An 18,889-nucleotide genomic window follows, 5' to 3' on the forward strand; every position below is an offset into this window, starting at 1 on the left:
GCTTGTACAGTTGGAAAGCTAAGTCATGTTGTAAATACTATTATAAAGTTTTATTTTGTCCTTAACCAAAACAATTTTAATATTTTTTGTGTAAAATCATTTTTTTAATTATTAGATTTCCTCAAGAAACAATTACAGTTCTAAAATTTGTTTTTTCTTTTTTTTGCTGCAAGTTTATCAACTCATTCTTTGAAATGATTCAAAAGTATTATCTATCAAGCACTTGGGCCCTCAGCAATCTCTAACATGTTCAACATTTTCCAGAAAGTATATTGTGTTTCTAATAAATGTTCTTTTCAAGATAATGTTGTAAACTTCTCTTTATTTTTCTCATATTTTCCATTCACTCACTTTTAGAAGTCCTTGTCTTTCTTTCCATTGATAAACCGACCATTCCTCAGGTGTCAGCTTCAATATTAATTATTAAGAGAACTCTTCTCTGACTATTCAATTTGAATATATGTCCACCTAGGTTGTTCTCTTTCATTGTACCCTAATGTTTCCTTTTATCCACTTTGTCTCATGTATTGAATTGTGTTCCCCAAAAAATACATGTCAATTTGGTTAGGCCATGGTTCCCAGTATTGTGTGGCTGTCCTCCATTTTGTGATTGCAATTTTATGTTAAGAGGATGAGGGTGGGATTGTAACACCACCCTTACTCAGGTCACCTCCCTGATCCAAAGTAAAGGGAGTTTCCCTGGGATGTGGCCTGCACCACCTTTTATCTCTCAAGAGATAAAAAGGAAAGGGAAGCAAGCAGAGAGTTGGGGACCTCTTACCACAAAGAAAGCAGCAACCGGAGCAGAGCATGTCTTTTGGACATGGGGTCCCTGCACCTGAGAAGCTCCTCAGTGAGGGGAAGATTGAGGACAAGGACCTTCCTCCAGAGTCAACAGAGAGAGAAACCCTCCCCCTGGAGCCAGCACCCTGAATTTGAATTTGGACTTGTAACTGACTAGACTGTGAGAAAATAAATTTCCCTTTGTTAAAGCCATCCACCTGTGGTATTTCTGTTATGGCAGCACTAGATGACTAAAACACTAAGTATTCCTTATTTGAGTCTCAGCTGCTTAATATATACTTTCCTCACCAATTTTGGGCTTACAGTCTCAGTGGCTGTGTGTATTTTGTTTAGTATAGTGGCTTATGTAGAATATAAAATAGGTTTTCTATAAACAAATGAAAATTTCATCAGTTGTAATGGGGAAAATCCTATCCACATTTGTTACTCTCTTGCATTGGAAATACTTCACAACTGTTTATCATATACCTACGTTCCAATATTTATCTCTATTTGTGCCATTGCTGAGCTATTCCAATTCCAAAAGACAAGATATCTCAGTTTGACAGAATAATTTGTTTTATCTCAGTTTCCACAAACAGTCTCATGGTGTGAATGCAAAATACAAGGGAGAATCCAGACCTGTGTTCAGCTTCCTAATCTAATTTCTCTGTCCTTGAGGGTAAAGTTTAGAGGCCCAAACCTAGATAAGTATGTCTACTGAGATTTTTTTAAAAAACTAATTTTCTTTCATCTAATTTTATGAGCTTGACAGACTTCATTGTGCTTAACTCATTTCTGTGGACAAATCCCAAATCTTTCATCTTTCCCTAAATTTGTCATTAAGGGAATAAATTGAAAGGCATCAGATTATCTTTTTTTCTTGTTCAATCTTGCTTCTTATCCGTTGCCATCATGTCAATTCCAACTCATAGCAACCCTACAGAACAGAGTAGAACTGCCCCATATGGCTTCCAAGGAGCTCCTGGTGGATTTAAACTGCCAAACTTTTGGTTAGCAGCCGTAGCTCTTAGCCACTATGCCACCAGCATTTCCTCTTGCTTCTTAAACCCACAAAAAAGCTGTGGTCAATGTTAGACAAAATGATATAAATAATGAGAGCATTGGCTAAAGATATTACTCATAATGTTTGTTGAACTCACACTTCAAAATGTATTTTGTTTTATTTTAGTGTGTCTGAGCTTGGATTACCAACCCCCAAGAATCGAACAAACAAAAAACAAAAATTAAAAAAAAAAAAAATGTATAAGGGGACAGTAAATCAGTGAACTGGGGAAAGTGAAATGAGGAAAGAAAAAAAAGCCAGTCCAAGATCATTTTTTGAAGTGTTTACTGCTCTGAGCTCCAACTCTGTTGGAGACAGCATAGAATACACTTTAGACTAGACTAGACTAGGCTAGGCTAGGCTAGGCTAGGCTAGAAGACTTGAGGTTTCTAACTGAAACATGGAAGATGGAAGTTTTAAATCCACCAAATCCCCTCGATTATTGGTTAAGTGTGTTCCTGTGGGTGAGAGTGTGAGCATGTGTTGGCACAGTTTAGCAAGCTAGGGCAGGTGTCCCATGCACAGTTCAAAAGCCTTAAAAGAGAAAGCAAAAGAGTGTTGAGATGCTGTAAGTCAATACCTGTGTGTAGCTGGATACCATAGGGATAGCCGAACCAGAAAGTCAAGAATCTCCCACAGACCAGAAGAGGCTAGAGAGACAAGACGAGTAAACACAATGTGTTATCTTGGAATGGATCTTGGAAGAGAAAAAGGACATTAGTGGAAAACTGGTAAAATTCAAATAAAGTCTATAGTTTGGTTAATACTAATGAGCTAAAGCTACTTAATACAGCAGTCAAGAAATCAAATGACACATTGCACTGGACAAATCTGCTGCAAAAGACCTCTTTAAAGTGTTAAAAAGCAAACATGTCACTTTAAGGACTGTGTGCCTGATCTAAGCCATGGTGTTTTTAATCCCCCCATATACATGCAAAAGCTGGACAATGAATAAGAAAGACCAAAGAAGAATTGACACCTTTGAAATACGGTGTTGATGAAGAATATTGAATATACCATGGACTGCCAAAAGAATGAACAAATCTGTCTTGGAAGAAGTACAGCCAAAATACTCCATAGAAGCAAGGATGGTGAGGCTTCATCTCATATACTTTAGAAATGTTATCAGGAGGGAACTGTCTCTGGAGAAGGACGACAGGCTTGGTAAAGTAAAAGGTCAGTGAAAAAGTGGAAGGCCCTCAAGGAGAGGGATTGATACAGTGGCTGCAACAATGAGCTCAAGCATAGCAATGATGGTGAGGATGGTGCAAGACCAGGCGGTGTTTCCTTCTGTTGTACTTAGCATGGCTATGAGTTGGAACTGACTCAACAGCACCTAACAACAACAACAATGTCCCTTTCTTAATTTCGACAAGTATACCATTGTCATATAAGAAGGTTACACTAGGCATGCTGTGTGAAGACTATCTGGAAACTCCTTGACTACATTTTCAAATTTTCTGTAAATCTAACAGATCATTCCAAAATAAAATACTCATTTATAAAGTAAAGGTAAGCATGACATTTGCCCTTGTAACATTCCCTTCACAAATATACACATGTGCTATTTTTGCTTATGTGTTTACCAGTTGTGGTCATGCTGTAAATATCAGATGCATGGATGGATACACATTTATGCATTTACATTCATATATATGTGTGTACTATTTCCTGCTGACAAACATTTAGGACTTTTCTATTAATAAAGAATTGACATAAATTTATGATACAGCTTTAGTCAAATCAAAAGGGGTAAAACGGCTAAATTTAAGATGATTTCTTTGGCATAATTAAAATGGATTCATTTGTTTCGTATATAGAATAACTCCTGCCTTCAATAAGGTAAATATTCAGAGTTTGGACCACAGGGAAGTTTTGCTTTTGTTTCACTAGGTCTTGTAAGCTCACCCTAACAGTCTCAAGTATTTCTGAAGTGAGCGTCCACAGGTAGCTTTAACAAAATCATCCACGCAGTCACTCAGAACCATCATTGCTGATCCCTGTAGACTGCAGGCTTATGCAGGGAAGGCACTCTCTACAAGGCTCACACATACTAACTCACTTAGCCATCATTCAAAAACAAACAAACAAAAAACACTACGAGGTTGTTACTATTATTATCATCACTTCAATCTCCGTGAGTAAACTGAAGAATAGAAATTTCTTCAAGTTCACATCGCTAATAAGTGGTGGAGACCAAGGTTTTAAGCAACGTCAGCGTCTGAATCCTGGTTAGTAACCAACGTCTCCCACTATGAAAGTAGATGTCTGTACACAGATGTGAGCAGCCACATCTTTTTTCGGTAACAACTAAAATACTCCTAGAGACTTTTGAATTTTTATTCAAGCATTAAATTAGGGAATTTGACAATATTTGAGACTTCAAAAAAGTTCAACTTGGATGTGTGGACAATCAGAAGAGCCACTGATATTTTTAAATGCATGTGTAAAATTATTTAAAGTAACAATTGCTTTTCTTTTGCGGCAACTTATCTAGTAACTGACACTTATCATTAAATATTTTGTACAACTAGGCATGGTCTTAAGGAGACAATTCTTTTAGAAGAGAAAAAAATTTATCTCAGATTAATTACTGTTCAGTAATAAACATTTCATTAACATATTTAAAAAAATAACAAATGGATCATAAATTCCTAGAGGGTTAATCAGAAAGAACTTGAGCCCTGTGTCCTTGGGTGAGTTTTTTCAGCAACGGTAAGAAGTACAGAATCAGCAGTTGCCAACCCCCTTTAAAATTGTGCAAGCAAACAGGATTGTTACATTTAAAAAATAGCAACACAGGACAAAAATGTCTCTTTTGAAAACTTGCACAATTAGGGCAAGATAATGCCCAAACATTACTCAAAACAACTCAGAAGGAATTTTTTTTTTTCCTTAAAAAAAAAAAAGGAGTGGAGTTCCAGGAAAAAAAAAAAAATGTTATTCAAAATTTTGCTTTACAATATGATAGCTGTATTCATTCTGCCAAGCCAGTCTGTGTCTTTAGTAATTATATTCACCTTTCCCATGTAACAATAAACCATGTAATTGCTGATTAAGTAAATATTTTTAAAATCAATTACTTTGAGAGATGTATTCAATCAAATTACCTCTCTGATAGTACGCTACTTATATTAAGAGACCCAAATCAGACTTCCGTAACACTGGTGTCTTAGGCTGGTTCTCAAGAGAAACAAAACCAGTAAATCGTATAACTATATATAGAGAGAGAGATTTATATCATGCAATTGTAGAGGATAGAATGTTCCAAGTCTGTGGTCCAGGACAGAGGTTTCTCCTGATTCACATAGATACAGGGGCTGGTAAACCCAACATCAGCAGGTGGGAGAGCAGGTCTCTTGCTCACAGGCTGTGAAGGTTGATGAGTCCACAGATTGTCAGGCAAGACTGCAAGGCTTCTTCTGATTCATGCGGCTGCAGAGGCTGGTGAACCCAAGATCGGCAGGCAAGCTGTTAGCTCAAGTCACGAGACCAGAGATCAGATGAACAAGAGGCAGCTGCAGGATCCAGGACCAGCCACAAAAGCATTGGCAAGGCGGGCAGGAAGGGAGTAGGTGGTGGAAAGCAGAGAAATAAAGTCTGAGGGGGTGTCAGCCATCACAGGCCCTGCTCCCGCCGGTACCACTCAGCAGGTTCCATCATGGGGGTAATCACTTATCAAATTTCAACAGGGAAATGATCATAATGTTATATAACTGCCAAAACACTGAGAATCATGGCCCACCAAGTTGACACACAATCTTAACCAACTCAGCTGGGTAGGGTAGGGCCAGTACACATACCATATTCATTTGCAAAGTTATCTTGGAAATTAATGGTAACAATTTTTCTACATTTATGGATTTTATATATATAAAAAATCCTAGTGAGAGGTTGACTGCAATTCTATTAAATTAAGGGCTAATTTTGGGGAGAATTGACATCTTTACAAAACTGAGATTTACGTTATATAAAACCATATTGTCCCATTCATTTATTTATGACTTCTTTAATGGTCTTCAGTAATGTTTGATCATTTTCTCTACACAGGGTTTGTAGATGTTTTCTTGGATTTATTTCCATAAGCTTTATTTTAAAGAGTATATGATTTTTACATTTCAATTTCTAAATTGTGTTGATTTTATATATTAATATTGATTTTACATCACCCCCCAGCCCAGTGCCGTATTAGTACTTAATCTAGTAACTTTATGAACTTATTAGTTCTATTAGTTTTTTTCTTGCTGTTGTTTTTAGTGGACTTTGGATAATTTTTATTTTGGACTTGATTTTCTAATTCTTGTCACACATTTCTTTCTTCCCATTTATGGCACTGAATAGGAATAATTGTAAAATTGTAATCACATAGTGGATTCTGGGTAGCCTTGTTTCTTCTCTTTATGGTAATATTTCTGAAGTTTTGTAATGAAAATGTACTTTCATGTATTACTGAAGTAGAGTGAATTTTTACAATATTTTAAAAACAAATTGGCCAGAAATATTCAAATTTATGGGCCCAACATTCTCAAAGGAAAGGATTTCTTAGAAAAAAATATATGTGTACACATTTATGTCATTGTTAGTTGCCTTCAAGACAGTTCTGACTCATAACAATACTGTGTAAAACAAAAGGAAACTGTGCCCTAACCAGCATCATCCTCATAATCCTTGCTGTGTGTGAGCAGATTGTTGCAGCCACTGTGTCAATCCATGGGGATCTTCCTCTTTTCTGTTAACCCTTTACTTTGTTGTTATTAGGTGCCGTCTAGTTGGTTCCAACTCATAGCAATTCTATGTACAACAGAATGAACCACTACCCAGTCTTGTGCCATCCTCACAATTTTTCACATGGTTGAGCCCCTTGTTGCAGCCACTGTGTCAATCCCTGTCATCAAGGGTCTTCCTCTTTTTCACCTTACCAAGCATCATGTCCTTCTCCAGGGACTGGTCCCTCCAGATAACATGTCGAAAGTACATGAGATATAGTCACACCAACCTTGCTTCCAAGGAGCTTTCTGGCTGTACTACTTCCAACACAGACTTGTTTGGGCTTCTGGAAGTCCATGGTATATTCAATATTTCTTGCCAAAACCAAAATTCAAAGGTATCAAATCTTCTTTGGTCTTCCTTATCATTGTCCAGATTTCCCATGCATATGAGGCAACTGAAAATATCATGGCTTTAGTCAAGTGCACCTTAGTCCTAAATGTGACATCTTTGCTTTTCAACACTTTAAAGAAGTCTTTTGCAGCTGATTTACCCAGTGCATTAAATCATTTGATGTTTTCTCTGCTGCTTCCATGGACATTGATTGTGGATTCAAGTAAAATGGAATCCTTTACAATTTCAATGTTTTCTCTGATTGTGTAACATGATCTGGCTTACTGGTTCTGTTGTAAGAACTTTTGTTTTCTTTATGTTGAGATGTAATCTATTCTAAAGGCTGTAGTCTTTGATCTTCACAGTGACTGCATTAAGTCCTCTTCCCTTTCAGCAAGAAAGTTCGCAGGTAGTTAAGGAGACTTCCTCCAATCTTGATGCTGCATTCTTCTTCATATAATCTAGTTTTCCAGATTATTTGCTCACCATACAGATTGAGTAAGTATGGTGAAAGGATACAACCCTGAGTGACACTTTTCCTGGTTTGAATCCACACTGTATCCTGTTGTTCTGTTCAAATGACTGCCTCTTCATCTATGTACAGGTTCCACATGAGCACAGTTAAGTTCACATTCTTCAAAATGTTATCCATAATTTGTTTATTATCCACAGAGTTGAATGGCTTTGCATAGTCAATAAAACACAGGTAAACATCCTTCTGGTATTCTCTACTGTCAGACACGATCCATCTGACATCAGCAATGATATCCCTCATCCCATCCCCTCTTCTGAACCTGGCTTGAATTTCTGGAAGTTCCCTGTTAATATACTGCTGCAATGGTTTTTGAAGTATCTTCAGCAACATTTTACTTGTGTGTGATATTAATGATATTCTTCATTAATTTCCACATTCTGTTGGATCACCATTCTTTGGGACGGGCACAAACATAGATCTCTTCAAATCTGTTGGCCAGGTAGCAGTTTTCCAAATTTATTGGCATAGGCAAATGAGAACTTGTAGCACTGCATCTGTTTGTTGAAACATTTCAATTGGTATTCTGTCAATTCCTGGAGTCTCATTTTTTGCCAATGCCTTCAGTGCAGCAAAATATTTTTTCCTTCACTACCATCAGTCCTTGGTCATATGCTACTTCCTGGAATGGCTGAACATCAACCAATTCCTTTTGGTACAATGACATTCTGTATTCCTTACATCTTTTTTTTTGATAATTCTTGCATTATTCAATTTTTTGCAAATAGGATCCTTCAATATTGCAACTGGGGGCTTGATTTTTTTTCTTTAGTACATTCAGCTTGAGAAATGCCTAGCATGTTCTTCCCTTTTAGTTTTCTAACTCCAGGCCTTTGCACATTTTATTTTAATATTTTACTTTGTCCTCTGGAGCCACCTTTTTATATCTTCTATTCAAGTCTTTTACTTCATTTCTTCCATTTGCTTTAGCTACTCTATGTTCAAGAGCAATTTCAGAATCTCTTCTGACCTCCATTTTGGTCTTTTATTTATTTCCTGTCTTTTTAGTGACATTTGCTTTCTTCATTTATGATGTTCTTGATGTCTTCCCACAACTCATCTGATCTTCCTTTGGTCATTAGTGTTCAATGCATCAAATCTATTCTTGAGATGGTCTCCAAATTAAGTTGGGATATACTCAAGATCGTATTTTGGCTTTTGCTAACTTGTTTTAATTTTCTTCAGCTTTACCTTGAACTTGTATATGAACAATTGATAGTCTGTGCCACAGTCACCTCGAGCCTTGTTCTGACTGATGATATTGAGCTTCTCCATTGTCTCTTTCTACAGATTTAGTCAGTTTGATTTAAAGATTTTGGAACCTTCATTTGCCAATGTGGTAAGATACTAAATAAGAATAAGCAGCTGAAAATATCCATGAATAATTGGAAAGTGGAATGTTCAAAGTATGAATCTAAGAAAATTGAAAGTCCTCAAAAATGAAATGGAATGCATAAAGATCAATATCCTAGAAATTAGTGAACTGAAGTGGACTGGTGTTGAGCATTTTGAATCAAAAAATTGTATGGTCTACTATGCCAGGAATGCCAAATTGAAGAGGAATGGTGTCACATTCGTTGTCAAAAAGAAAATCCATCCTGAAGTACAATGCTGTCAGTGATAGGATAGTATCCATATGCCTACACGAAAGATACTTAATATGACTATTATTCAAAATTACCTACCAACCACTAATGCCAAAAATGAGGAAATTAAAAAATTTTATCAACTTCTGGAGTCTGAAATTGATCAAACAGGCAATCAACATGCATTGATAATTACTGGCAATTGTAATGCAATGTTGGAAACAAAGAAGAAGGGTCAGTTGTTGGAAAATATGGCCTCACTGATAGAAACTATGCTGGACATCACATGATAGAATTTTGCAAGACTGAAATCCTTCTACTTTACCAAGCATGGTATCCTCCCTCAGGGACTCCTGATAACATGTCCAAAGTACATGAGACAAACTCTTGCCATTCTTGCTTCTATGGATCATTCTGGCTGTATTTCTTCCAAGGCAGGGTTTGTTGCTTCTTCTGGCAGTCCATGATATAATCAATATTCTTTGCCAACACCATAATTCAAACACATCGATTCTTCTTGCCTTTCTTACTCGTTTTCCATTTTTTGCGTTCATATGAGATGATTGAAAATGCCATGGCTTGAGTCAGGTGCACTTAGTCCTGACCAAAAAAAGTGACACATTTGCTTTTTAACACTTTAAAGAGGTCTTCTGCAGCAGATTTTCCCAGTGCAGTACATCATTTGATTTCTTATCTGCTGCTTCCATGGGCATTGATTGTGGATCCCAGTAAAATGAAATCCTTGACAACTTCAATATTTGCTCTTTCTAGCATGATGTTTTTTATTGTTCCAGTTGTGAAGCTTTTTGTTTTCTTTATTTTGAAGGCTACAGTCTTTGTTCTTCATCAGTAAGTGCTTCAAGTCCTCTTCACTTTCAGCAAGCAAAGTTGAGGCATCTGCATTTCCGAGGTTGTTGATTAGTCTTCCTCAAATTCCAAAGCTATGTTCTTTTTCATATAGTCCAGTTTCTTGGATTATTTGCTCAGCATACAGATTGAATAAATATGTTGATAGGGTAAAACTCTGACAAATACCTTTCCTGATTTTAAACCAACACATTTATATGTTCAATGATATGTGTACAGGGATGATTACTGCAGCATTGTATAGAGAGGTAATAACTGGGGAAACAAAAAAAAAAATAGAAAAGTAGTTGAATTAGTTATAATAAATCTATACCATGGAGTACAATGCCATCTTTTAATATTATAGATTAAAGTTACACTCAATTACTTGTAGGTATTATTAAGCACAAAAAGCAAGACAAAGAAAACTGTGTACAGACAAGTATGAAATTGTGACAAAATAGCAATTTGTATTTGTAAGTGGATGTATTTGTAACTGTTTTCCCATGCATAAAAGAGTTTTACCTTGATATTCCTTGGGGGATTAATTTGGATGTTGATTTAATATCTTTTTAATATTTTATTTATTCTCACATTAATTTTAAAACCTCATTTTCATTCTAAAACTGCCCATTTAAACAAAATTTATGACATAGGAAGTCATAAGGCTACACGTAGCATCCTCTGATGACAATTTAAGGCTACAGCCTTCATTACGGATTGCAACTAAACACAAAGAAAAAGAAAATCATCACAAGTAGACCGATAAACAACATGACAATAAATGCCAAAAAAACTGAATTTGTCGAGGATGCCGTTCTACTTGGATCAACAATTGATGCCCATGGAATCATGAGTCAAGAAATCAAACAATTTATAGCATTGGGTAAATCTGCTGCGGAAGACTTCATTAAAGTGTTAAAAGATGTCAGTTTGATGACTAAGGTGCACCTGACACAAGCCACGGTCTTTTCAATTGCCTCATATTCATGTGAAAGCTGGAAAATAAAAAGGAAGATCAAAGGAGAATTGATGTACTTGAAACGTGGTGTTGGCAAAGAATGTTCAATATTCTGTGGACCGCCAGAAAAATGAACAAATCAGTCATGGGGGAAGTACGGGTAGAATGCTCTTTAGAAGTGAGGATAGCAAGACTTTATCTTGTTTACTTTGAACACATCATCAGAAAAGAACAATAGCGAGGACAGGACATACTTTGCGGTCAAGTGGAGGGTCAATGGAAACAAAGGGAACCCGTCCATGAGATAGACTGGCACAGTGGCTGCAACAATGTGCTCAAACACAGCAAGGATTCTGAGGGTGCTGCAGGACTGGGTAGTGTTTCATTCTGCTATACATAAGGTCACCATGACTCAGAGCCAAACTGACAGCAGCTACAAACAGCAACAAAGCATCCTCTAGCCTTTAAAAAAAGTATCCTCTCTTTTATTTATGCACTTTTTTCATTATTCATATTTTTTCATCTGGCCTTTTATTTCTAGATTATTAGGCTAGAAATAAAACTTTAATATCTTCACCCCCCCAAAAATGCATATTTTAATTTGATTATCTTTCTAGTTTCTGGCTTCTGGATATATACTCTTTATTATTTTCTTCTTCTTTTTTTTTTTTTTAATTCTACTTTAGATGAAGGTTTACAGAACAAACTAGTTCCTCATGAAACAGTTTGTACAAGTATTATCACATTGGTGAACAATCCCACAACATGTCAACACTCTCCCTTCTTGAACCTGGGTTCCCTATTACCAGCTTTCCTGTCCCCTCCTGCCTTCTAGTCCTTTCCCCTGGGCAGGAGTGCCCCTTTAGTCTCATTTTGTTCTATAGGCCTGTGTAATCTTTGGATGAAGGGTGAACCTCAGGAGTGATTTCAATATGGAGATAAAAGGGTGTCCGGGGGCCATGCTCTCAGGGGTTCTCCAGTCTCTGTCAGGCAAGTAAGTCTGGTCTTTTTTTCGTGAGTTAGAATTTTGTTCTACATTTTTCTCCAGCTCTGTCCAGGACCCTCTATTGTGACCCTGTCAGTGCAGTTGGTGGTTGTAGCCGGGCACCACCTAGTTGTACAGGACTCAGTCTGGTAGAGGATGTGATAGCTGTGCTCCATTAGTCCTTTGGACTAATCTTTCCCTTGTATCTTTAGTTTTCTTTATTCTCCCTTGCTACTGAAGGGGTGAGACCAGTAAGGTATTTTGGATGGCTGTTCACAGTCTTTTAAGACACCAGGCACTACACCAAAGTGGAATGCAGAACATTTTCTTTATAAACAATGTTATGCCAATTGAGCTAGATGTTCTCCATGACCTTGGTCCCCACAGCCCTCAGCCTGGCAATTTGGTCCCTCAGGGTGTTTGGCTGTGTCTATGGAGCTTCCATGACCTTGTCTTGTACAAGTTGTGTTGGCTTCCCCAGTATTGTGTACTGTCTTACCCTTCACCAAAGTTACCACTTATCTATTTAGTGTTTTTCTATCCCCAGCCCTCCCCTTCCTTATAACCATCAAAGATGGTTTGTGTGCAAACTTTTTCATGAATTTTTATACTAATGGTCTCATACAATAATGATTCTTTTGTGATTGACTTATCTCACTCAGTGTAATGCTCTCCAGATTCATTCATGTCACGAAGTGCTTCACAGATTCATCATTGTTCTTTATCATTACGTAGTACTCCATTGTGTGTATGTGCCATAGTTTGTTCATCCATCCTTCTGTCGATGGGCATCTAGGCTATTTCCATCTTTCTGCTATTGTGAATAATGCTGCAATGAACATGGTCATGCATACTTCTATTCATGTGATGACTCTTATTTCTCTAAGATATATTCCTAGGAGTGGGATTGCTGGATCAAATGATATTTCTATTTCTAGCTTTCTAAGGAAGTGCCATGTTTTTTCCAAAATGGTTGTATCATTTTGCATTCCCATCAGTAGTGCCTAAGAGTTCCATCTCTTCGCAGCCTCTCTAACATTTGTTATTTTCTGTTTTATTTCGTTTTTTTTATTTGTGCCAGTAATGCTTGGCTGACTTGCATTTCTCTAATGGCTAGTGATCATGAGCATTACATCATGTGTCTGTTAGCCAACTGAATGTCTTCTTTGGTGAAGTGTCTGTTCATTTCCTTTCCCCATTTTTTTAGCTGGATTGTCTTTTTGTTGTAGAGGTGTTACATTTTCCTGTAGATTTTAGAGATTAGAACTTTGTCGGATTTGTAACAGCCAGAAATTTTTTCCCCAGTCTGTAGGTTCTCTTTTTATTCTTTTGGTGAAGTCTTTTGATGAGCATCAGTGTTTAATTTTTAGAAGATCCCAGCTATCTAGCTTATCTTCTGATGTTTGTGTGTTGTTAGTTATGGTTTCTACCGTTAATGACGTGTATTAGGGTCTCTAGCATTGATTCTATTTTTCTTCTATGATCTTTATAGTTTTTGGCTTTATATTTAGGTCTTTGATCCATTTTGAAATAGTTTTTGTGTATGTTGTGAGGTTTGGGTCCAGTGTCATTTTTTTTCAGATGAACATCCAGTTTTGCCAGGACCATTAGTTTAAAAGGCTGTCTGTTCCCCATTTGATGGACTTTGGGCCCTTGTCATAGATCAGGTGACCATAGGTGGATGGATTTACATCCTCAAGTCTGTTCCATTGGTCAATGTATCTGTCATTGTACCAGTACCAGGCTGTTTTGACTACCATAGCTGTATAGTAGGTTCTGAGGTTAGGTAGTACGAGTCCTCCTACTTATTCTTCTTCAATAGTCCTTTTCAGAACTAACATGGTGCTATAGACAGAAGCACCACACCAACCCTCTACAGCAAAACCTGAAAAACAAGTAAAACAGAGACAAATGTCAATCCTGGAACCCTAAGCCTCAAATGAAGAAATAAAAAACTCAGCTAAGCACCAAATGGAATAAGAAAATGACAGAAAAGAGAGAGTGAAGAGGGATATGTGCGGAGGCCCCCTATCAGCTAATGCAGCACAGATTCACTATCTTGGACTCCTTTTAGAGATCAATGGACAGGGAGTATAGGAAAGCAGCTTCAAGGAACTTCCAGCAGGAGACAGAGCACCTGGTAACCAGCGATGTACACTTTCCCACCCCCATCCTTCCCCCTGCTGCTTGGCCTCTGTCACTTCCCAGCTGGCTGCAGTTGCTCAGCTGGCCAGGAAGGGCAGTTTTGATGCTGCTTGGACTCGCCCCACCCATATCAAAGATCAGTGGACAGGGAGTACTGGAAAGCAGATTCTCAGAGCTCCCTTCAGGAGACAGAACACCTGTTAACCAGCAATATACACGTTCCCACCCCCTAAACTTCTCCCCCCTGTTCTACCTTTGCTGCTTCCCACCAGCCACAGTCTCTTAGCCAGGGCATGGATTCACCCAGCCCATGCTGACCATCTCTACCAGTGCCAATTGTTCGTTGTTGCTTTTTTTGGCTTCTTTTGGTTTCATTCCAGCCTCTTACCACCTCCCTCTCCTTTCTCTCAAACATCTGGCTCTGTATGCCAGCTCTGCTTCTTCTTGAAAGGCTGTGAAATGCTACTCAGTTGGGGAACTGCTTCCCTGGACCACGCTGCCACACTGGTGGGATTCCCAGGGCTTTTTTGTTTTGTTTGTCTTCTTTTTCTTTTCCAGCATAGGAGCCCCTTCTGGCCAGGCCGTACTGCCCAGGTTGGGAACTACTTCCACAGTCTATGAAGCCATGCTGCTGGGATACATGGTGGCATTCGTTGTACTTATTTTTTTGTTTTGTTTCCTTTTTTTTTTTTTTCCCATGGCTTGGGGTTGTTGCTCTTCTTTCTTTTTCTTTCTCCGTTTTTCTATTTTTTTTCCTCCATTTCTCAGTTTCTTGTTTTTCCACTCCAATGGCAATCTACCTGAGCACTCTTCTTTTTCAGTTTTTGTTTGTTTCTTTTTTGTTTTTTGTTTGCTTTTGGTTCCTGTTTGGCTCTCTTCTTGCTCTCGTTTTCCATACCCATCTTCCTCCACATACCACAAACTCCCCACTCCTTCCTGCTAACGTACACCATGCACTGAACATCTCAACCTTTAGCAGCATAGGTATGGCCTACTGGAACCTGGCCTGCACTGATTTCCCACATACCCTGTTGGCCCTAGTACCTGTCTCAAACAGCCCATACTAGCCCTTCCCCTTCAGCTGGACCAGCTCTGCTGCACCATAGCTGATAGACTGACCCTGCCCACTGGACAAAAAGGTAAAAAGCATCAAGGACACAGGCCACTAAACAACAAAGAATGCACAGACCACCTGCTCGGAGATAACCAAATAAAACAAAAAAGATGAAACAAACAAATCTACAATCAGTAAACAAAGAAAATAACTACTGAATGTCTCAAAGACAGCAGACAATATCTATCATCTATATCTATCTATCATCTATCTATCTATCATCTATCTATCAATCATCTATCTATCTATCTATCTATCTATCTATCTATCTATCTATCTATCTATCTATCATCTACCCACCTACCTACCTATCTACCTATAAAATAGGACAGGATAGTTCCAGTAGGCATCCAAAATAAAACAACAGATAACTTTCCAGTGGAAAAAAAGGCACTAAAACTACCAGATAGGGAATTCAAATCTCCAATATTCAGAGCTATCTAAAAGTTGAAGCAAAAAGCAGACAAAAATGAGGATAAAATGGGCAAATTCATGGAAAAGGCAGACAAATTCATGGAAAATACAGACAAAAAAATGGAAGGATTCAGGAAAATAATACAGGAACAAAATGCCAATGTAAATTCACAACTAGAAATCATACAAAAACAACAATTAGAAATCCAAAAGATAAACAAGACTTCAGAAAAGGACAGTGTCATAGAAGGGCTGAGAAGCAGGTTTGAAACAATGGAAGACAGGATCAGTGAAATTGAAGACAAACACTTGGATACAATTTTCTTAGAGGAAAAGTCAGAAAAAAAGAATGAAGAAACCCTGAGAATTATGTGGGATACAATCAAAACCAAAAATTTCCAAACGATCAGAGTTCTGGAACGGGGAGAAAATGGAAAACACAGACAGAATCACTGAAAAATTGCTGACAGAAAAATTCCCTAATATCATGAAAGATGAAGACCATCCAAGAATCTCAACAGACACCGTACAGGATAGACCCCAAAAGAAAATCATCAAGTTATATCATGATCACACTTGCTAAAACCAAAGACAAAGAAAAAATCCTGAGAGCAGCTCGAGAAAAATGAAAAGTCAGAGACAGAAGGGAAACAATAAGACTAAGCTCTGATTATTCGTGGGAAACCATGCAAGCAAGAAGGCAATGGGATGTTATGTATAAAACCTTGAAAGAAAAAAAAATCGCCAGCCAAGAATAATATATCCTGCAAAACTCTTGTTCAAATACGATGGTCAAGTTAGGACATTTCCAGATAAACAGAAATTAAGGGAATATGTAAAAACAAAACCAAACTAACAAGAATAATTAAAGGGAGTCCTTCTGTTTGACAACAAACATCAGACCATAGCCTGAATCTAGGACACAAGATTGTTCTAGCCATATACAACCTAGGAAATGAACTGTTAAGGACTACCCAACACTAAAACACTTGCAACCGGGAACCAGAGGGTTTAATCTGTAAATGATAACAACATCAGAATAATAAAAGATGGAATAAATGGTATACGTATAGAACTTTCTAATGGTGAGGAAGGCAAGGCGATACCAAGTAATAATAGACTGGTTCAAACCTAGGAAGATAAGGGTAAATTTCCAGGTAACCACAAAGAAAGTTAACAAACCTACTCATCAAAATAAAGAAGAAAAACATAAAGTCTCAGTAAAAACAAAAGAAATGAAAAAAAAAAAAAACCACAAACAAAAGGAATTCAGCACAGGAGAGTAAGAAGAACAAAGAAAATGTCAGCATCACAAAAAAAAGCAATACAAAATGACAGCAAAAACTCATACCTATGATTTAGGCCATAAAACAATGTTAATGGCCTAAATGTACCAAAAAGGAGACAGAAAGCGACAGATTGGGTTTAAAAAAAAAAAAAAAAAGTCCATCAATATGCTATCTACAAGACACACACTCTTGAAACAAAGACATAAATTCATTAAAAATAAAAGGATGGAAAAAAAAAATATATATATATCAAGCAAGCCGCTACCAAAAAACAGGAGTGGCGACACTAATCTCCGATAAGATAGACTTTAAAACAAAATACACCAAAAAAGACAAAGAAGGGCACTACATAATGATTAAAGAGACAATCCGTCATGAAGGCATAACCATAATAAACATCTATGCACCCAACGACAGGGCTCCAAATACATAAAGCAAACTTTAATAGCACCTAATAGAGAAATTGACAGGTCCACAATAATTGAAGGAAACTTCAACACACCACTCTTAGTAAAGAACAGAACATCTAGAAAGAAACTCAACAAAGATACAGAAGACCTAAAGGGCACAATCAGCCAACTTGACCTCATAGACATGTATAAAACACTCCACTCAACAGCTGCAAAGTGCACATTCTTTTCCAATGCACATGGAACATTCTCCAAAATAGACCACATCTTAGGCCACAGAGCAACCCTCAACAAAATCTGAAACATTGAGATAACAGAAAGCATATTTTCTGACCACAACACCATCAAGTTAGAAATTAACAACAAGAAGTGCAAGGAAAAAAGAATCAATTACAAGAAAATGAATAAAACCCTGCTTGAAATCACTGGGTAACAGAAGAAATCAGAGATGGAATAAAAAAGTTCCTAGAATCAAATGAGAATGAAAACACATCATACCAAAACCTTGGGTCACAGCAAAGGCAGTTCTCGGAGGTCAACTTATAGCAATAGATGCACGCATCAAAAAAGAAGAAAGGTACAAAATCTAAGCATTAGCTGCACAAGTTTCACAAAAAGAAAGACAACAGCAAAAGAAGCTCACAGCCACCAGAAGAAAGGAAATAATATAGAGCAGAAATAAATGAAACCCACCAGCATTTCCTTTTTAGAAATAAATGAAACAGAGAATAGAAAAACAATAGAAAGAATCAACAAAACCAAAAGTTGGTTCTTTGAAAGGATTGACAAAACCAACAAACCACTGGCCAAACTGGCAAAAGTAAAACAGGAGAGGATGCAAATAAACCAAATAAGAAATAAAATGGGGGACATTACAACAGAGCCAACCGAAATAAAAAGGATCATAACAGTATTATGAAAAATTATACTCCAATAAATTTGAAAACCTAGAGGAAATGGACAAATTTCTAGAAATACACCACCTACCCAAACTAACACAAAATGGTGTTGAAAATCTGAACAGACCCACAAGAGAAGAGATTGAAAAGATAATTAAAAAAAAAAAAAAACTCCCAACAAAACAAAGAAGCCTTGGCCCAGATGGCTTCACTGGAGAATTCAAGCAAACATTCAGAGAAGAGCCTACACCAGTACCACTCAAACTATTTCAGAACATAGAAAAGAAAGTCATTCTTCTGAATTCTTTCTATGAAAGCAGCATAACCCTGGTAACAAAACCAGGCAAAGACACCAAAGAGAAAGAAAATTACAGACCAATATCTCTCATGAATATAGATGAAAAATTATCAACAAAATTCTAGCCAACAGAATTCAACATCTGTCTCAGTTATCTAGTGCTGCTATAACAGAAATACCACAAGTGGGTAGCTTTAACAAAGAGAAGTTTCTTTTCTCACAGTAAAGTAGGCTAAAAGTTCAAATTCAGGGTGTCAGCTCCAGGGGAAGGCTCTCTCTGTCAGCTCTGGAGGAAGTCCTTGTCCTCAGTCTTCCCAAGGTCAAGGGTCTTCTGAGGCACAGGGACCCTGGGTCCAAAGGACGCGCTCTGCTCCCAGTGCTGCATTCTTGGTGGCATGAAGTCCATTTCTGAAATCTTATTTATCTTTTGGATTTCTAATTGTTGTTTTTGTATGATTTCC

Source organism: Loxodonta africana, chromosome 1 (assembly GCF_030014295.1).
Source record: "Loxodonta africana isolate mLoxAfr1 chromosome 1, mLoxAfr1.hap2, whole genome shotgun sequence".
NCBI classification, from domain to species: Eukaryota; Metazoa; Chordata; class Mammalia; order Proboscidea; family Elephantidae; genus Loxodonta; species Loxodonta africana.